Genomic DNA, 22598 nt, shown 5'->3' with positions numbered 1-22598 from the left:
TCATGTCTCACTCTTTGTGACCCCATGAATTGCAGCATGCCAGGCTTCCCTGTCCTTCACTATCTCCTGGAGTTTGCTCAAACTCATGTCCATTTAATCAATGATGCCGTACAAACATCTCGTCTTCTGTCATCCTCTTCTCCTTCTGCCTTCCATCTTTCCCACTGTCAGAGTCTTTTGTAATGAGCCAGCTTTTTGCATCAGGTAGCCAAAGTATTGGAGCTTCAGCTTCAGCATGAATTTCCAATGAATATTCAGAGTTGATTTCCTTTAGTATCGACTGGTTTGATCTTCTTGCAGTCAAAGGGACTCTCAAGAGTCTTCTTCAGCACCATAATTTGAAGGCATCAATTCTTCGGCACTCAGCCTTCTTTATGGTTGAACTCTCACACCTGTACATGACTACTGGAAAAACCATAGCTTTGACTATACAAAGTGATGTCCTGTATACAAAGTGATGCCTTTGTCGACAACGTGATGTCTCTGCTTTTTAATATGCTGTCTAGTTTTGTCATAGCTTTTCTTCCAAGAAGCATCTTTTAATTTCATGACTGCAGTCACATTATATACAAAATAAATTCCTATAGTGCAATACATTACTTAAAATGAACAAAGAACCAAAATTTTAAAAATCCACAAAACTAGAAAAATTTTACATTGGAAAAAGAATGGGACATCCAAACAAAAATACAGGGGAAGAAAATGTAAGTAAATATTTAATATATTTAACTCAGTTGTGTGTGTGCTCAGTCGTGTCTAGTTCTTTGAGATCCTGTGGACTGTAATCCACCTGGCTCCTCTGTCAGTGGGATTTTCCAGGAAAGAATACTGGATTGGGTTTTCATTTCCTCCTCCAGGGGACCTTCCAGATCCCAGGGATTGAACTTACGTCTCTTTTGGCTCCTGCATTGGCAGGCAGATTCTTTGCCATTGAGCCACCTGGGAAGCCATCTTAACTCAATTAGCCCTCTATATCCATGGGTTTTGCACCCATGGAAAGTTCCAGAAAGTTCCAAAAAGATTAGTCCCAGATTAAGTTGGAGGTTGAATTTGATGTATGCTTGCAACTATTTACATAGTATTTACATTGCATTTGCAACTTTTTACATAGTATTTATATTGTATCAGGTATGAAAAGTAATCTAGAAATGACTTAAAGTATATGGCAAGATATGTGTAAGTTATATGCAAATATTACATTATTTTATACAAGGAATACAAAGAACCCTGGATTTTGGGATTCCTGGAAATAATCCTCTCCAAATACTGAAGGACAACTATACTGTCTTTATATATATTTGCTTAGATCAGGCTAATATCAGATACTCAATAAAAAGTTTTGCATGAAATATGGTCTAAAAACTTCAGACCTGTTAACTGTGCACAGTGGATAATTTTGTTGGGAGTGAATTATCCCAACCAAACCATGGGATCTCAAAACAGATAAGTAAGTCAACGCAACTATTCATGGAGTATCTCCTGTACTCTAGGCAGTATGTCAGGTACTATGGGTCAGTGCTCCTCAAAATGTGATGCTATTAGAATTAGAATTACCAGAGGTTTCTTGTCTTAAAAAATGTAAACTCCAGTCCCAACCCTGAACTTACTGCATTGGAACATTTGGTGTTTGAGACCTGGGGATACAAAATCTTGATAGTTGACAGTCTTATGAACACCACAATTTTTAAATAAAATTGTTTTGAAAAAAATGAGTAATATAATCAGGAAGAATTTTTGAACGTGAGGCTTGATATAATTATAAAAACTGATAGACTCTTGGAATATTAGTATGGGAGGGGGGAAGTACTTGATTAAGTTCCCTCTATATTGATTACTCGTATCTGCATAGTCACCCCGAAGTACTTGCTATCCCTGATCTTTTGCATTAATTACACTAGGGAAGGAGTTCTTAACTGAGACCTCTATAATGAAAGGAAGATTAAGAGGAGAAAAACAGAAGTTTATAGACATGTGTGCCTTGTGCATATAAGGGAGATATCCAGGGAAAATTGAGTAACTCAAAGAAGTTGGAATTCAGGATGCAATATTATGTAAATAGGGAATGGGAGGGGGTTATGGTCATTTTGGGGAAAGTAAAGAATCTGTCTGCAGTGCAGGAGACACAGCAGACTCCAGTTTGATTCCTGGGTTGGAAGATCCCCTCCTCCTTGGGCTTCCCCAGTGGCTCAGATGGTAAAAGGAATCTGCCTGTAATGTGGGAGACCTGGGTTCAATCCCTGGGTTAGGAAGATTCCCTAGAGGCGGGCATGGCAACCCACTCCAGTATTCTTGCCTGGCGGGCTACAGGCTAAGGGGTTGCATAGAGTCAGACACGATTGAGTGACTAGGCACAGACACAAATGACTCTTAGCAAAGACCTTTAGAAGAATAGAAGGGTAGTATGATAGTTGGTGACAAAGTTGTATGGTGTTGACTTCCAGTCTCTTCTGTGATGAGTCAATATTCCTTGGATGATGAAACTCCCAAGGACAGAATTTATGATGATTAAGTTCCTTTTGGAAGATTTATCTTTAGGCAAATAAAAGCAGTTCAGAGAAAGCCTCTCCCTGCATTTGCTGTTTTTCAAGTGTCTGCAGTTCAAAATAACGTGTCAGTGTTGCATATTTTGGGGTGGCTTATTTTGTTTCCCTTCATCACCAACTTTTATATCTGTCATTTTAACTTTCTGGGTCTATACTTACAAGAGAGATAGCAGTGGCCTTGAAGCCTCCTCTAGCAACCTACTTTGATTTTTGCTACTTTCCTCCATTCCAGTCACTCTCTGCTCCTGGATCCCCTTGCAGCTTCTTTACAACCATCCAGGGAACTCCCCAGTTGGAGACATATTGCTTTGCTATTAGAAAAGTGTTCTAGCATTGCTGTTCCTGCTTTGTGAACTGTAGGGCTCCATTTAAATGTACAGTAACATTATCATTGCCATTATATGCATGCTTCTAGTAATTCTAATGTTACAAAGCATTATGAATGCATTTTAAAAAGAGAACCATTAAAACAGTATGATTATAGCCTACAACAAGGCCCTTGAAATGTTGCATAGTAACCCAAACTATTTTAGCTTTTAAAAATATCCCTGGCCTTTTTCATCTACTGAAACATACAATCACTGTCCTTTACATGATTTTTAACCATTAAATTAAAACTATCTAGAAAATACTCATCAACAAAACCTAAAATCACTTTTTAACAGAATAATAATTGAAGGTTTGGAATGGGGATTTTCAAGTCATCTGAATAGGTGATGGATATTATTAAAATTTTTTCAACTAGTCTTTGTTGTTGAGGTCATGTGTGGATAATCAGCTAAACTATGGCTCATTATTTTCCAGTGAATTTCATGCCAGTAGAGTAATTTATACAAGTTAAACCAGAGGGCAAAAGTGTATCCATGTCAACACATTCCAGGCCTTGTTTGTAAAAAAGGAAAGGAATCCAAAGTGGCATCTACCTGCAATATTATTATTTCCTGGTCCCTAGAATGCTGTAGTGATTGACAGACAATGGTAGCTATTGATACCCAGCACCTGTGTCCTCATAATAGGGCTGAGATGCCAAAAGCTTGTGATGGATTTCTCAGTACTGAGATCATGCTAGAAGCTAGGTTTTGTTCTACTTCTACAATATTTCTACAGAAATCTTTCTTTGAATTTCATTTTACTAATAATTATGTATTACTCTTAAATAATTTTTTTTATTGGAGGATAATTGCTTTACAATATTGTGCTGGTTTCTGCCATACATCAACGTGAATCAGCACAGGTATACATATGTCCCCTCCCTCTTGACCCTCCCTCTCATCTTCCGCCCCATCCCAGCCCCCGTAGGTTGTCACAGAGCAAATTCCCACTGGCTATCCGTTTTACATTCGGTAATGTATATGTTTTCACGCTACTCTCTCAATTCATCCCACCCTCCCCCTCCCCCACTGTGTCCACAAGTCCGTTCTCTATGTCTGTGTCTCCATTACTGCCCTGCAAATCAGTTCATCAGTACCATCTTTCTAGATTCCATACGTACACATTAATATACAATATTTGTCTTTTTCTGACTTACTTCACTGTGTATAATGGGCTCTTGGTTCAACCACCTCATTAAGACTGACTAAAATACATTCTTTTTTATAGCTGAGTAATATTCCACTATATATATATATGTACCACAACTTCTGTATCTATTAATCTAGGGAACCCTTTTGCACTGTAATTGGGAATTGATACAGCTACTATGGAAAACAGTATGGTTATTTCTTAAAAAAACTTGGAATAGAACTACTACCATATGACCCCACAATCCCATTACGGGGCATATACCCTGAGAAAACCATAATTGAAAGAGATGTGTGTATGTACCCCAATGTTCACTGCAGCACTTTTTACAATCGCTAGGACATGGAAGCAACCTAGACGTCCATCGACAGATGAATGGATATGCATTACTTTTAAGATCCTGAAGGGATCTGTAGGGGATATAAACAGGAGTAATCTTTGGGCCTCTGCCCTCAAGCCGTTTACAATTCAGTAGTGGAGATAAATCAAACACTAAATCGCTGTAACACAAAGTGTATTGTGGTAAGTACCAGAGAAGAAGCTTGAAGTGCTAAAGCGGTTTAAAGCAAGGGGAACTTAATTGTCACTGGGGAAATCAGGACCATTTGCTCAAATATTATGGTAACTACAAGAAAACCCCAAAGATTGTAGTTCCTTATCTTTTATGCTTAACTGACTGAACAGAGATACTCTTTGGTGACCAGTTCTTCCTCATGCACACTCTTTTAACCTTCCAGTTTTCTGGAACTTTCTATGTGTCAGTTGAAGAACTGTAAACATTTAATGTTATTTTCTCAAATATTTGCATTTCTTGCCATGTAAAGTGAAGAGTGGGAAAATTATTTTTAGTAAAACCTACACCTGTGCTCTTCACCGTGCTGTGGATTATGGCATATTTCTGTTCCTCTGTAGAATGCCCTTGTCCTGAATGTCTCTGTACCCATATCTCCATCATGACCTAATGCTGAAAGCAGTTTTCAGTTTATTCGGCAGCATTCTCCTGTAATAACTGCAGGAGTCCAAGCTGCAAGCAAACACGCTTATCACCACTTCTTACCCCAATTACCTTGGTTTTGATTAGGACACTATATCCTTTCTCACATAAATCTTTAATCTATCAAATTCCTTCAAAGTTCACTTCAAAATCTATAGCTACAGAGGGACAGTGATGATGATCCCTTTTTATTAAAAAAACATTCAGTGGAAATAATTATGGAAAGATGACATTTAAACCAGAGCGGAAGATAAGAATTCCCTTTACTGAAGAAGGAGTATCTTCCCTCTCTCCTCCACTTCTTCCTCATGATAATGGCTAACATTTAGATGATACTGGGCATGTTCAGGGTGGCATGGCCATAGAAAATCGCTAACATTTAGAAAGCTTTTTTTTTCATGCTGAAAAATACCTTTACACATAAATTTGTTCTTTGCAATACTGTGAGGCAGCTGATATGATACCTAATTCATAGATGTGGTAAGGAAACTTGCTGTAACTTGTAGCAATTATTTGTGGTAGATTTGGAACTTGAAGCTCAAGGCCACCTTCTTTGCTTTTTTCACTACATTAAAGATAAATTCCCAGGAGATATTTGCCATAGGAATGCAAAAACATTTGAGAGACAGCAGCCTTTGTCTTCAAGGCACAGCCTATCTAGTTGGAGAAATAGTATTTACATAAATAAAAATAATGCAACATAGTGTGTAGCCAGAGAGAGCCATGGAAAGAATGTAATCTCTATGTGATCATACTATTAAGATGAACAAAATTCGAGCTTTTAAAAAACAGGTTGCTTATTTGTTAAAACCACTGGAATGAATGAAAATATTCTGGTTTCTATGATTCCAGACCCCTTAAGCCTGTTGATTTTGTGACTACTGCTATGTAAGCATTTCTGATTTTCAGGATTGAAACAGAAGCAGGGCTTTTCATAATTAAAATAAAGGCTGCAGGCTGGAGCTTTATTATTTTTGCCCATGAAATAAAAATTAAAAGGCCTGAGAACAATGTGGGAGAAATAAATGTTACTTTTGCGCTCTAAGCTGCTAACTTCTTTACAATTTAAACTCATGGTTGTTGGGGGATAAAATGATTGTGAATTACAGGCACAAAGAGTTATGATTAACCCAGAATTGATCTATAGTGGTCTTTATAATTCATTGCCCACAGAAGTCCTTTAGATGGGATAGCTTTAATATTTATGACATATGGTTCTAGGTGGTGGCCTCTCCCACTTTGGGCAAATTAATAAATTAACATCATTCATCAGGTCTTCTGAATTATCCAGCACAATAAATCATGCTCAACTCCATATTTTAGCACTCAACACTGACTTTTAAAATATATCTGGTTTTGTTTACTGCCTTACTTGTTGGCCTACTATATTTTCTCTTGTATTATTTTGAAATTTGAATTTGTGCTCCAAAATAGTCATCACATGGTACAAATGTTCACAAGAAAGATATGAATATGTTTAAAATAAATATCAGCTTATTAGTAAAACACCTTTTTTAACCTAGAAAAGAAGCAGTAAGTCTACTTCTCACTCTTTTGCTTTTCTTTTTTGAGGTTACTAGAATTTTTTTTTTTTTAAATGGTGTTTTGAAGTGTTCTGGGAATGAGAAAACTAAACCCAGTTTCCTTCCTGTCAGTGACAGCTTCCTTGTGAAACCAATGGCTGCTAGAGTCGGAAGATAGAAGGCTAGTAGGGTTTGGGGTTCTGGATAATTGTGTGTGAAAAAGAGCTGGTAATTCTCCTCTTCAGGCTGGGTGAATGCCTGAGAAAACCGGTGGAACCTCTAGGGAAGGCAATGAAGAAACTAAGTTTCAGAGAATGCTTGATTCCCAGAGATCTGGGGTCCTTGATTTCTCCTGTCCTCTTCCTTAAATATTTGCCCTCATGAATATATCTGCTCCGTTGCCTTTAAACTGGTCAGGAAGGAGTCAAGTGGGTTGCCAGAGACCCCTCAGTCTCGGGGCCTGGGACGGAACAGGAGACTGGTGAACCCACTGCCTCTTCCACGTGCCTTAGAAGAAGGATTTGTGAATCACTCTCTTCTCTATTGCTGGCCTATGAGGACAGAGGACATTTCACCTTCTGCAGTTAGCAAGACTGCCAATACCTATGATAATCCAACAATCCAACCTGAGTCCCCATGAACTGACAAAGAAAAATAACTTTGTATATTGAATAGCACAGATAGGGAAAGATGAAGCTGAACAAGAAGAACACATTTGGGGGAAATAACACTCTGGTGACAGGAAGTTTCCAATTTTAAAAGAAGAATAAAAAGAGCACTTGACAAAATTCAGCCTGTGAGTCTGAAAAGATTTATGTGACTACAAACAAACCTCAATTTTTCAACCAAAACACTGGACAGATGAATTGAAAGAGAAACTGCTCATGAACGTCCTGCAAGCTCAAATGGATTAACTTAGGGTGACAACTGTCTCAGATCACCTGAGACGCTTCAGTTGTAGCATTGAAAATTCTAAGTCAAGGGAAGCCATCTTGGGAGACAAGAAGTCCAGGCTTTTGGTAGTGAGTACAGGAGATTTGGGGAAAAGTACAAAATCCATACAGCAGCTTAAAAGATAGGGGTTGCAAACTACTATGATTGTAGCAGATGACTATGACAGACATTATTTGCCTTCTGCAGCTGCTGCCACTATTTTCCTCCCAACTGTGGATGTTTCCAACTTACTATTCATGATAATAATGAATCACCAATCTTGTATCAATGTGAGTACTAAGACTTAAGTGTGCAATTTAAGTGCCTTGTAATCATGAGTGTTAACAGTCCTTCACCTGTGGATTGACTGTTATTCTTGGTATTATCAAGATGATGCTAATATTTTTAACATTGTGAATCCTGTGATCATTTTTTTAAGAGCTCAGATGATGAAAATGAGAATGATTTTAATACTAATCCCACCTGACCCCAAACATCAATGAAAAAGAAGCCTAAATGACTAGGCTGTCTTATTACAGAGGGCAGGACACAAATAACTGAATTAGGGAGGTAAATAAGCAAAACAGCACACTACTATGTAATATGCAGAAAAGCATTTGGAATTAATTACGATGGAAAAGGAAATATGAAGGCACACAACAGGGAGACTGAATTTCACAAGTTGGGGATGAGACATGAAATATTTCTAAATCGATCAAAAGTTTTTGTGTCTCCCCAAAGACACCAATGTTCAGTTGAAAATAGCAGCTGCTGAAATGGTTTGGGCACACTGCATGAACAAACATACTTCATTGTATTGCTCCCCTGATAGCTCTATGAAACCAAGTAAAGCTATTTTTCCCAATTCTGAGGTTTCAAGTGAATGTACTATGGGAAAACAAAAGGAGGAAATGTTGATAATGGATGAATTAGTTCTTTACAGTGTAGACCTAATTCTTTCAGATTTTACCTGACTGATCATATTTTTTACAAGAAAACTCTATGTCACCCAATGGCAATGAAAAATGATCCCTCCTGTTCTTAGAGACTTTAATTTTAAAAGACAGTGTCAAACCATATTCTTGATTTCTGTGAAGATTTTACTAAGTTACAGAAAGCATAAAACTAGAATCTACTGATACTTTGGCCAAATACAGAGACTTTAATCATCTTTCTGCAAATTATGCAAATATATCAAATGAAAATTTTGGCAAATTCTATTCAGTGGATAAACTTCTTATTAAGGACAGTGAAAAGATCTTATCTGCAAAATGTTCTATATACTTTGTAAGCAACTCTATAAAAATGGGCATGATTTGCTGACAGGTGGTACTGAAGCTTTCATAATGAAACATTTTGGTTCTTTTTGCTTCCTCAAACTGTGAAGAGACACTTAATGATAGCTTTTATTTAATAGAAATGGAAGGATATGGCCTCCATAAACATATGCCTAAAAGAGAGCTATTAAAGGTGAGAGTGTGGATTACCTTAAAATCACATTTTCAAAGTGTGGGACAAGAAGAATGTCTTTCATTAATTTGGAAACACACTGAGGATGTCAGTGGGGAAAACGATTACAGTAAACAGAACTTCATATGCTGTTTTCCAAACTTGCTTGATGATTTTGAAGAAACCATGGGATACCTGGGAAAGGATGAACTAAACACAACTCAGTTTTTCAATTTTATGTGTAGATTATGATAAAATCTCATGGCAAAAAAATAACACTTTTTTTTTTTTGAAATAAGACTATTTCCTCCCCAAACTACTCTAACTTCCCTCTCCCAAAAAGTCACCAGAAAAGGAAACTGAGTTAGACCAGACTTACTCAATTTCTTTACTAAAAGTGCAACTTCTCTAGATTCCAGTATTGATTTCTCAAATTCAAATTATCTCTGTTTTAAAACCATTTTCCTAAGAAAGCAAGCATTAACTTATGAGGACATGCAATGTGCCTTAAAGTCTTTAAAAATGATGGCTATCTTGGACATACTAGCCTATGTGATGAATTTATAGATGCAGAACTATGATTGACAAAAGGAAAATCTTTAAAAACAAGTTTGTAGAATCAAAGTGTACGGGCACTGACATGTGGGCACAGAGTGGGAAGGGGACAGTGGGAGGAATTGAGAGAGTGGCATTGCCAACTATACGCTAGCAAGTGTGAAATGCACGGTGAGTGGGAAACTGCTGAATAGTACAGGGAGCCCAGCTTGGCGCTCTGTGACTATGTAGGGGGTGGGATGGCGGTCGGGTTGGAAGGGAGGCTCAAGAGGGTGGGGATATATGTACACATGTAGCTAATGCACTTTGTTGTATGGGAGAAGCTAACACAACACTGTAAAGCAATTATACTCCAATAAAACAAAACAAAAAAATGTATGTGTATCTTTTTGGAGAGTGGGAAACAAATTCCTCCACATTGAAATACCTGCTATTGATAGCAAGTAAACTCCAATTTCCTGCCCAAATACTTCCTCTAAGAGCATATTGAGCTTGATGTCATCCCACAGGAATGATACTAGAATCAGTGTTATATGGGCTTGATAAGAGCAAAGTTTCAAGTCAAAGTAAATTTGATATTTGACTACGTTCAGTTTTATCACTATGTAAAAGACAAGAAGGATGTTCTGCAGATTGCAGGCACTTCAGAGAAGAATTATTGAAAAAGGAAACAGAGAGAGTAAAATTATCCTACCATATTATGGGACAGAAAGAAACATGTCTGTATTATTTATTATTAAATACAGTTAATCTCTGTTAAATTAGTCCTATTTTATTCACGTTCCCTTTTGAAAAAGTTTTATATTTATATGTCTTCAATATAGCCTATAAAACTTAAATATCTAACACAGAGTTTAAAAAGAGTAAAAATAACTTTATCAGAGGACAAAAAGACACCTTACTAAAATATTACTATACTTTGGGCACTTTTATTATTTGAACCACTATCAGTTACTACTCTGACAGTTAACTAACTCTATTATTGCCTTGTTTCACTAATAGCATTCTGTGATGAGATGAATAATATAGACTAACACATAATTTAAATATATACAATATCAATACATTCCTATTTAATGTTTTATGCTAAAGTAATAACACATATAATAATTTACCACACATTAAATTACAATGACTTTTTTGTCTGGTGTAGCTGTGTTCTGGGTTGTCTTTCTAAAATGTTGGTCAACATATTAATGAATGTTATTGGCATAATAAACTATCTGTTTGGAAGAGAATCAAATCATAACTTTTTTAAACTCCAAATAAAAATATTTTCCATTTGTACTAAATAGTTCAAAATAAAATTACAAAGCCCTACAATAAAAACCAGAGGAGAATATACAACCTAAGTGAGGAAGGACTATTTAACCATGTGATATGAAATCCAAGAAATATATAAGTTATGCATACTTTTTAGCACAAAACATTTTGTAAACACTGTTGTATGTCGAAAGACACATATACACAGATTGGAAAAAGATTTGCAAAAAAAAAAAAAAGTAGAACACAGGGGCCAAAGTTAATATTTATAAATATACAGGTGCTTCTCTAAATAAGCATCCTTTATTCTAGCGAAGACCAAGAAAAGCAAGAGAAAAATAGATAAAGCATCTGAAAAGGCAATTCAAAATGGAACAGATATAAATGTCCAACAAGCATATAAAAAAACACAACTTTGTGAGTAGATAAGTAAGTGCAAAAGAAAATAAGATCATAAAGGCCAGTACTTTATATCAATTGGTTTGGCAACATTTTACAGATGTGTATTGCTGATGGAGATGCATTGAAAAGTATATTTTCACACATCACTAGTGGAAATGGAAAATGTTATAGCCTTTGTCAAAAGTAACGTCTATTCAAATTAAGGAAAATATAGATTGTAGACTTTTAATGATCTTCAGTTGTCAGGTATTTGGGGGTAGGGCTGGGGGGAGTGGGAATGGTTAAAAGAAAAAAAAATGAAGATAATACAGATGACTATTGGCCCATCAGTTCCATTCCCAAGAATATATCCAAGAGAAATAAAAATTTCAGATTAACATATAGGTATATTCAGTGCATCATTGTTTATTGTGGTAGCAAATTGGAAACAGTTGTAATGCTTATTAGCCATGGAAAAATTGTGTATTCCTGTCATAAAACATTATAGAAACATTAAAAAGAATCTATTAGAGCAATACAAGGTGCTTTTTTTTTATGAATTTGCAGAATGAGAAAAAGCAAGGTGAAGAAATAATTTACTACTTTTAATTATATAAATATGTGGATGTGTGTGTGTGTGTGTGTGTTATTGTATTATGGGAAATACTTAGGGAAAGTATGGAAGAACACAATGTTTACCATTGGTTAGTTTCTGAGAATAAAAAATGTAAGTGGAGGTAAAGGAGAGGAGAATGGCAGAAAGACAAATGGAAAAGAAAAAGTAAAACTAATGCCATAGAAGGGGCTTCCCAGGTGGCTCACTGGTAAGGAATCTGCCTGCCGATGCAGGAGACAAGAGTTCGATCCCTTGATTGGGAAGATACCCTGGAGAAGGAAATGGCAACCCACTCCAGTATTCTTGCCTGGGAAATCTTATGGATAGGGGAGCATGGCGGGCTACAGTTCATGGGGTTGCAAAGAGTTGGACATGACAGAGAATGCATGCAATGCTCTAAAAATGGCATGCCTAGCTACCTGCCTTTATGACAATTACATATGTAATTAGGTAAGTAATTAATATGTAATTTAAATATGTACTAAAATAAGATTTTTTTAAAAGGTCAAATTTATTGAGATCCTATTTCTGTGAAGTCAAATTCATCATTTTTAGATATACAGTAAAGAAAATCTTAAATAAAAAACCTAAGTATTTTTGTTTTATGTTTTGAATTTTTAAATGGCATTGTTAACATATATAGTGAAATAATAGCTTTTCAGTACTATGTTGATTTATAAATTTATAAGTACTTGGGTATTCACAATTACATACTCATAACTGCTTTGCTGTAATAATGGATTTAATTCTACTCAGGCTGGAAGAGCCATTGACAAACCTCTAAACCCCTCACACATAAAATTTATGTTAAAATTGCTAAGTCTTGCCATCTATCCGGGCTTCACTTGTAGCTCAGTGGTGAAGATTCCGTTTGCCAAGGCGAGGAATGTGGGTTCGATCCCTGGTCCGGGAAGATCCCCTGGAGAAGGAAATGGCAACCCATTCTGGTATTCTTGCCTGGAGAACCCCATGGGTCCTGGTGTGCTACAGACCAGGGGGTTGCAAAGAGCTGAACTTGACTTGGCAACTGAATAGCTACAACCATTTATCCATCTACACTTCCCTTCCCCAACCATTCTTTCTACTGTTATGTGTGTGTAATTCTGACAGAATGTTAAGTAGAAAGTTTACTTTTTGAAATGATATTGCAAAATAAACTAAATCCTAAAATAAGTTTAACATCACATGGGCTTCCTTGGTAGCTCAGACAGTAAAGGATCTGCCTGCAATGCAGGAGACCAATTTGATCCCTAGGTCGGGAAGATCCTCTGGAGAAGAGAAAGATTACCCACCTGCCTGGAGAATTCCATGGACAGTGGAGCCTGGCAGGCTATAGTCCATGGGGTCACCTGAGTGATTAACACTTTTCACTCTACTTAGTAAAGAAGTTAATTTTATCTTCAGTTGGGTTTACTTTTTATGTTAACAGAATTTGATTTTATCTTTCATAGAATTTCTTAAATGGTTTATGTTCTTTCTTGCCCTTAGTTCTTAGTTACTCACTTTTTGGTGTTGGGGGGGTGGTGTTGGTGGTGGCAAGGAATGTTTTCCTGTCCGCCATTCTCTGTCCTACTCTCTTCTATCCTCTTTACCTTCCATTAATCCTTTCGGAGCTGAGATCAGTTTGTTGTTATTGTTCAGTTGCTAAGTCATGTCCGACTCTTTGTGACCCCATAGACTGCAGTACGCCAGGCTTCTCTGTCCTCCACTGTCTCCTGGAGCTTGCTCAAGTTTATGCCAATTGAGTTAGTTGGTGATCAGTTTAGATGTCATTTATTCCTGGACGTTCTCCTTGACCTCCAGGCTTCACTACTGTCTCTCTTATATGATCCCGTTGAACCTTGTGTGTACTCTCATAACAGCACTTTGGCACTATGTAGTACACTTGGGTCTTTTCATGTTGTTTCACCCTTTGTAATTTTAAACCCTTGGTGGCTAGGACTACATTCTTTTCACCCTAGTATCATTGCCTCCCCTCTGCCTAACTTAGGGTCCAATATTATCAGGAGCAGGCACCTAATAGATACTTCTCATTTATGAAGCAATGCTTCATTTCCTTTCTTTGGGCCACTAGGACCACTATACATTGAACCCCCCATTTATTCAACAGTCAGTATGCTCCAGCTCTCCAACATTGATAGGAAGGATCAAGTAACACCAGGAGGTTGTGACAGCTCAAAATTTCTACCATATATAAATAGAGCATAGTGCTCTGTCAGGATAAAAGAGTATAAGGTAAAGTTTATTAAGTTAAACCATATTTTGTGAAGCTGCATAGTTGGAGACTCATCAGGTGATCCAGTCGGCACCATCCAATAGACTGCTTTGAAATATTGACAGTGTTTTCTATCTGTACTGTCCAATATGGTAGCAACTAGCCACATGTGGCTACTGAGGAATACAGCTAATGTGACTGAGAAACTGAATTTAAAATTCCATTTAATTTTTAAGTCACTTAAACTTAAATAGTCACATGGGGCTAGAGGGTACAATACTGGATGTCAGGAATTAAAAGATACTTCCGTCTATGGAAGAGTATGATTTTATCCATTCTAGGGTCTGAAGAACAGTCATTTTTGGCATATAACAATAGATGGCCTTCCGTTTCTAATTAGGTCTTTCATATGCACTATGATTACTGAGTATATCAAAATCACCTTGAGGGCACACTCAGTGTGTGTGTGTGTGTGTGTGTGCGTCTTAGTCGCTCAGTTGTGCCCGACTCTTTGCAGCCCCATGGACTGTAGCCTGCCAGGCTCCTCTGTCCGTGGAATTCTCCAGGCAAGAATACTGAAGTGGGTTGCCATTTCCTACTTCAGGGGACCTTCCTGACCTAGGGACCAAACCTGTGTCTCCTGCATTGTAGGTGGATTCTTTACCTGCTGAGCCATCAGGGAAGCCCCCTTGTTTCTAAGACAACCTCTTAATTTTATTCACTGTATAGACAAAACTGAATTAATTGCTTTAAGAAGGACTATTTATATAAGAGTTAAGGGGAAAATTCAGCATTTCACTATTTCTTAATACTAGGAAGAAGTGCCAGTGGAATGCCACAATTCTCCTTGAAAAATGAAATGGGAAGATTTCCTTATAAAATGAAGTGGAAAATGAGTAAACTAACTCTTAGATTAGAACTTGGTGTGGGTGATATCACTCACGGCTCATGGCAGATTTTAAATTACTAAATTCAGAATTTTCACATTATTACTTTGTCATGTTGTAGAAACATGAAGACATTTTAGGATGATGGTAGTTCACACTCTATTACACATTACAGAAGAGCATTAAAAGGGAGTTTATATGGTGATCAGTTGTCACATTTCACTATCACACCAATTGCTTGGCCCAGCAGTAAGAAAATAAGGATGTAATATCACAGCCTATTTGTAAGGATATGGTTACCCAGAAAAGAATAGACGTTTTTTGAAAGAATCTGGAGAATCAGCTTTTGCCTCAATTGGGACGAAATTCTATAAAGTGACTTGATAAAAAAAAAATATTGTATCTTCATCAAGATTTACAGACAGGTGAACAAAGGAAGAGCTCAAATTTTGGTAACAAATGAAACAGAAAAATTCCAGTAAGCAGTTTACAAGGAATGCTTTTGAAGTTTCATTGAAGGCTGAAAAATAAAGCTAAAACTCATATCTTGGTTGGTTTAATCTTGTATAGATTCAGTTAAGAGATTTTCTTATAGATGAAGTTTTGGAACCTACCAGCATGCAAAATACCTCAGCACTTGGGGTTGGTGTTACAGGAACACCTTAGCTAAAAATAGCCCTCAATTATTGGAGCAGTTACCAGTATATGAAAAGAGCAAGGAAAGAGGAAAGAAAATAAACCAAGGGAATAGGAATGATAAATATGGTTCCAGGATACCCGTGTACTTATGGTAAATAGAGCATCAGGTATATAGAGAAGTGAGTCAGGTACTCCTTTGAATCAGTATGGACTCTTTTTAATGCTTATCATCTGGCTATGTTATATTTAATTCAAATCACTCAATCCAACACAAACCATAATCACACAATATTTAATCCAAATCCAATCCAAATAGCATACTACAACCACTTGTACTATGAAAAGCACAAATCTTAGTGTCTAATTCAATGCATTTTGATTAAAAAACACACTTGTGAATCCACCACCCTAATTAAGACACAGAATATTTCCACCACCCTGGAAATCCTTCTTGCCCTCTTCCAGTCAAACTTCACCCCCTGGACACAACTGTTCTGATTTCTATCATCATAATAGAATAGTTTTTGCCAATTTTTGAGTTTCACATTAATGAAACCAAACATTTGTACTCTTCTGTCTCTGGCTTCTTTTGAACAAACACAATGCTTTAAAAATATATCCACATTGGTTTGAGTATCAGTAGTTTTTCTTTATCATTTCTTGCAATATTGTGGTCTGAATGGACAATAATTTGTTTTTCTATTTCTCTGCTGTTGGACATTTGGGTTGCTTTCAGCTTGGAGCTATTACAAATAAAGCCGCTGTAAACACGACTGTATGTCCATTACAGATGAATGTTTTCATCTCTTCTAGCAAATACCTAGGGTTGGAACTGCTCATGGACTATGTATATGTTTATTTCAGTAAGGAACTGTCAAATAGATTTCCAAAGTGGTTTTTACATGTTTTACACTATCAGGATCTGCAAGTTCTAGTTGCTCTGCATTCTTGCCAATATTTGGTACTGTTTGTTATTCTAGTGGATATGAAATGTAAATTATTGTGTTTTTCATTTGCATTTTTTTTGATGACTAATGATGCTAATTTAGCATATTGTTATGTGTTTACTGGAAATCTGTGTATCATCTTTTGTGAAGTAACCATCTAAGTCTTTTGCTAGTTTTTATTGTGTTGTGTTTTTTATTATTGATTTTAGTAGTTCTTCATATATTGAGATATATGGTCAAATATATGTATGTAAAACAAATATTTTCTTGTTGGGTGGCTTGCCTTTTAAAATTTTCTTAACAGTGTCTTTGACAAGTAGAAATACTTTTTTTATTTTGATAAAATCCAACATATAAATTTTATTCCTTGTTTAAGGAGACTGTATTTGTCCTGAGATGTAGTTTTAATTCTACAAAGTCTTCCTGGAATTTTCATGAAATATCCAGTGTGTTTACCTGGCCCTTCTAATTTGGCAGGACTCAAATTCCAAAGTTTATTCTGTGACGTATGATAGTTAAGTTATGGTGAGCTTTTTTTTTTTTTTATCCCTTCTAGCTGTTATTGTCTACTGTTTTCTTGGTTCTTCCCCCTGCATACACAGTTCAGGGTCAACCAAGAATCTGAGGGCAGTTTGTATGAAGATTCTGTGGTTCAGTCTTCTGTGATTTTCTTCTTTTTAAGTGTGCATGCATGCTTAGTCACTCAGTCATGTCTGACTCTTTGCTGAACCATAGCCTGCCAGGCTCCTGTCCGTGGAATTTTCCAGGCAAGCAAACTGAAGTGGGTTGCCATTTCCTACTTCAGGGGACCTTCCTGACCCAGGGACCAAACCTGTGTCTCCTGCACTGTAGGCAGATTCTTTACCTGCTGAGCCATCAGGGAAGCCCCCTTGTTTCTAAGACAGCCTCTTAATTTTTAGGTGTTTTGTCATCCCAGAAACTCCATTCTGTGACAGTGTAGGCCAATAAAACTGCAACTTTCTTGAGTCCTTACTAGTCTTGAGCTGTGCTTGAACTTGGAAGTTTGCTGAGGGGGAAAGCCATATAAATGTGACTCTCTTCTTGTCAAGTTTCCTTTTCTCAAGGATCACATCCCCTCCAGTCTTTGCCTGCCTTTGTGACAGGATCAGTCTGATGCAAGATATTCAGTCAATACTGGAAATGGAGAATAACTTTTTTTTTTGTATGTACATAATCACATTGTTTTCCAGAAGATCAATGGAAACAAATGGAAGCCATAGTTTTGGGATTATTTCACCACAGATTTAAGTGACATATTTGGAAGTAAAATATACTTAGGAGAAAATTACATGGAGCTTCAGTGATGATAAAATTAGTTTCATAAGGCTTATGTAATCATCTAAAAGCTTTTTTCACTTAAAGAAATGGCTGCAATTTACTAGTAATCTATTTACCTGAAGTGCACCTGAAGTGACTGGTCTAACTCTATATTTTAGGTGAAACACTTTTAACCCTCCTTATGCTTATAAGTGCCCATTAATGACAGCGCTTTAAAAATTTTATCTTTTCTAAAGCTGCAGAAAAGATGTTGAACCATTAAACAGAAAGCTGTGGGTGGTTTACATTCAAACCAATCCAATAACACAGGTTGGATATGGACTGCGTACCAGCATGCTACAGGATATTAGACCAGAAGTGACAGGAAACAGCATCATGAAAATCCTGGAATTGAATTAGGGATAAAATTTTGTAGCAATATTTATCCCAGCATATGATTTTTATAGTCAGGTTGTATACCCAGCCATCGAGAAATGAAAATTATCAGAAAGAGTTGGAGTTATTTAGTGATATTTTAGAATGAGTTTTGTTCTATGCCTTGAAGTAATTTAAATAAAAAACAAAATATATACTCATTCTGAAGCTACATCTTATCCAATTTTTTGCTGTATCTCTTCTCTAAACAGTAACATGTACACACACAAATCTGCATCATTTTGTCTGAATAAGACACAGAAATAAGATAAAGAAAAAGGCATAAGATAGACTTAGTTTGCATTTAGAAGTCCATAATATTACCCTGCCTTCGAGGAGAATGCTTTTTTGTAGAAGCAGCAAAAATGTATAAAGCACATATTAAAATGCAAATATAAATAACAATTATAATTACACCCATAAGGGAAAAACTGTTTAGGATTAGGTTAGATCTTTGAGAATAAGCAAGACTATTCAGGCTATTCAGGAGAAATTTGGTTGGAAAAGAAGCCAAAAAAAAGTAATTATAAGAGAGAGGGAAAGGTTATTACTTATTGTTTTGTCAGCAAGAGATCAATTATAAACTTCATAGACACTATGATTTAAGAAAAATATCCTTCTGTGCTTAGCAGAGCAAAAGAAACACTAAAGAGAGTGAGTTAAGGAGGAAGGCTGAAAGAGAGTGAGTGTGTGAGGGAAAGAGAGAGAGGATTGAGAGAGTTATGGGGAGAGAGGTGGCTGCTGGTAGGGACTGAATAATTTCATAAAGTTGCAGATTAACTTATGTGACATGGAAGTTATAATCATAAATAATATTGTTTGGGATCTAAGAGCATAGAGTCTGGAATCAGGCTGTTGGGGTATGAAATATGAATCCTGACATCCATCTCCTTAGACTGATAACTTTGACAAGTTTCATTTTCTAGGGAGTTGGATGATAACCCCTAATTGAGGTAGTTGTCATGTAGGTTATACAAGGGAATGCATATAGCATCTAATGAGCCATTGTCTTTTCACAGTAAACTGTCTTTCTTATTGGTATAATCAGGAAATAAGGCTTCGGTCCAATAAGTTAGGGCTAACTAATAGAAAACTTTCAATGTAGCAGTTTGCATGACGTCAGAGAGTTGTCTCTCATGGTAGAGAAAGTAAAAAAAATATATATATATATTGAAATGCAGTAGGTGGAAATTCAGGGTCAAAGCACAGAATATAACAAGAACTAAGTGACTAAAATTTGGTTCCAAAATAAGTACCTAGGCAAGGATTTTCACTGAGGCAAAGACATATCTGAATTCAAAAGAACCAGAAAGAAGCAGCTGAACCTATGAACTAACACATTCGGGAGGCAAAAGAAGATAGGCAGTGAAGAATGTCTTGGGATTTCTGGGTTGTGTGATAGGGAGATTTGCAGGAGTGACTGCCCTGATAAGGATGATGAACAATGGAGACGGTGGTGAGGGAATTACAGGAAGCTCCCTCCTAGAAAAGAGAAATTGCAAGGGAGCAAGTGAGTATTCAAATTCATTCTATGGATGAGTCACGCAAAAATAATCTTCTGTATAAGCTTAAAATACATCAACTCCTAATATCCTGGGAGAAACTAGTGAGTCTCTTGCATTCTGCTTCCCTATCAACAAGAAGATCAGAAAACATTCATCATGATGTTTTGGAGCTACAGACTTTCAAAATGGAAATATAAAAATCACAAATAAGAAAATAAGTACCAGTTGATCCAAAAATACATAAATTAGTTTCTATGATAAAAGCAAAGGATCAGTAGACTAATATTCCATTTTTAAAAATCTTTGAGTTTGTGAAGCCTTATATGCCCGTTCTTTGTTATTGTTTGTTTAATTAAATGAAGCTGAGAATCCCATGTTTACCTAAACAAAACTAACATCTCTTTGAAACATATTTTCATTTTAGATTGTTGCTGTAAAAATATGATTATTTCTGCATCATGATACATCTGTTCACTGCCTACTGATAGTTTTCTTTTGTAACTTTCTTCATGCCTATGAGCCATTTATTTTTTTAAGCAAATTCTACCCTAAAAATTGAACCAAAATGGCAATTATCAAACCAAGCACATTAAATACTGATATATATTTAAAAATTAAATATATAAGCTATAAATTAGATCAATATTCAATTGTATTGTATGTAAAATCTTCATAAACATCCATGTGATATATTAAATCTCATCTAACTGGAACTAATATCCAAGAATGAGACATATCACTTTTTCACCAGTAATACTTAACTGATTACATTAAATTGGATACTTCCTAAATAAAACACTGAGTACCACTTAATACTGCAAAACAAGACAAAAAACTGCATTGCAATTTTTATTTGCATCTGGAAAAATATCTGGAAAAATGGTAATTTGAGCCTTCTTAAGTAACTTTTATTTTTTAGGAGATCCAAACTGGAGTCACAGGAGTATTACTAGTGGTATCCTAAGAATAATATATTATGCATTAAACACATTCTGTTACTATATTTCTAAAAAGTATAGTATAAAGATTTACTAGAGTCCATTTTCCTCTGAATGGCTCAATACTGGACTAGATGATGTACACCAGGTAAAGGTAATTAGAGGGCAGGGCATGGATTTTGAATACAGATCTCATTTCAAACTCCTTTCTGCCACATAGATCTTGAATGAAAATAAATAGTTTATTTAACTACCGGGGATTTAAGTATTCTCATTTGTAAAATGAATGTCATTACATACTTCCTGTAGAGTTTTAAACATTAGAGATAAAGCAAGGAAAACAAATATCTAGCACAAGACTTGCCACATAACAGATGATCAATAAAGAAACAGATGTATTCACTATTAACATCACTATCTGGTTAGCAAACATAAATCTGCACAATTTACTTGTATTCTATATAATCTTTTCATGGAAATGTAAGTGGCATAAGAATGGAGGGGAGCAAAACTTGCCACCCCAAAATGTCTCTTTAGTGTACAGATTATTTCAAGCTGAAAACAATCAAGATCCAAAAGACTCTGGAAGAAACTTTGACCTTCCCATTAACTGCCTAAAAAATGTAGACAAATGACTTGTTTCAAGAAGAGAAATATCATCAAATATAACTAGGTATGTAGACAGTGGGAAACTAGGCATGTAGATGTCAGGAAATCTAGCAAAGGCTGTTAAAATTCCTCTCTTGACTCCCATTGTCACTGCGTGGTCCAACAACTATTTTTTTATCAAACATTTGCTTTGCTAACTCCATGTGAATTGCTCTCCTCCTCTTTGAAGTCCAAAACCACTACTCCCAAGATTCTCTTGTTTTTTAGCTGAAGATGGTATTTAAGGTGAGGACTTCAATGATTTTGGTGAGTTACTCAGTTTTCCTAGGTCTTTCCCATGTATAAATGTTATTAAATTTTTATTTAATTTTCTTCTGTTAGTCTCACGCCAATTTAATTTTTAGACCAGGTAGAAGAACCTAGAAGCATAGATGAAAATTCCTTCCTCTATTACCATAACAGGGGAATTGCAGAATATTAGAAGAATATTTTATGGTGATATTAATCACCAGGAAGAATTGAGGAGAGTTAGCCGTGCAAACTTCTAGGGCAGTGAAAGGCTTACAAGTATAAAAAAATCAGAAGTAAGTCACTTTAAGAGCTCTCAAGAGAATGACAATGGTAGAATAATAATAACCACACAAACTTTTTTATTGAGTTCTTTCTGAATCCCAGGCAGTAGGACACTGTGCAAAATGCTTACCATGCATCGTCTCATTAATTTTTATCATACCTCTAGAGGACGTATAATTCTTATCCTCATTTTACAAATATTAGAACTGAGTAAAGATCAGAGAGGATCAATATTTTGCCCAAATTCAATGTAGCAAGTAAACAGCAGTGCTGTTGGGCTTTGTTCCTGAGTAACAGACACTGGAACTTGTTCCAGTTGTAGAAAAGTTATGTGATGAGTGAAAAGAAGGGAAAAAATTATTTGTACCTGGGAAAAGTTAAATATTTCATTAGATGTCAATATAACCACAACAGGGTATCATAAGAGGGACCATAACTAAACAGCTCAAGCATCTCCCATCGCTGACAGTGAAGGATTTGTGGGGGGCACTGTAGGTTGGGTGCTCCTGTAAGGCTTCCTAAAAGATCAATGTCAAGTTGGATCCCAAAGGATATGACATGACATCACCATCGTGGGAGAAGAATGGACAGCACCTCTGACAAAGCAAAAAATGACAGAATTAAGATCGTTGAAATCTTGGCTGAAAAACTGGAACTCCATTTCATATATAATGTGGACGATGAAACTGCTGGAGAGGTCATCCCGCATCAAATTCAGGCAAAGCCTGGGTAAGGCAGAGCGTTGTTGAGCTATAAAGCAGTTTAGATTTCCTGATTTGTTCAGAGAAGCCCCA

At 36.2% G+C, this 22598-nt stretch overlaps 1 protein-coding gene across 2 annotated transcripts in view; it reads right to left on the bottom strand.

Annotated features, from left to right (window-relative positions):
- Positions 1 to 22598, bottom strand: part of GRID2 (glutamate ionotropic receptor delta type subunit 2) — a 1570085-nt gene that overhangs the window by 173213 nt on the left and 1374274 nt on the right. The gene's annotated exons all lie outside the window — the stretch shown is intronic.

This window comes from Cervus canadensis, chromosome 19, assembly GCF_019320065.1.
Source record: "Cervus canadensis isolate Bull #8, Minnesota chromosome 19, ASM1932006v1, whole genome shotgun sequence".
In the NCBI taxonomy this organism is placed as follows: domain Eukaryota; kingdom Metazoa; phylum Chordata; class Mammalia; order Artiodactyla; family Cervidae; genus Cervus; species Cervus canadensis.
Note: the sequence above shows the minus strand (reverse complement) of the source record. Positions and strands in the feature narration are given on the sequence as shown.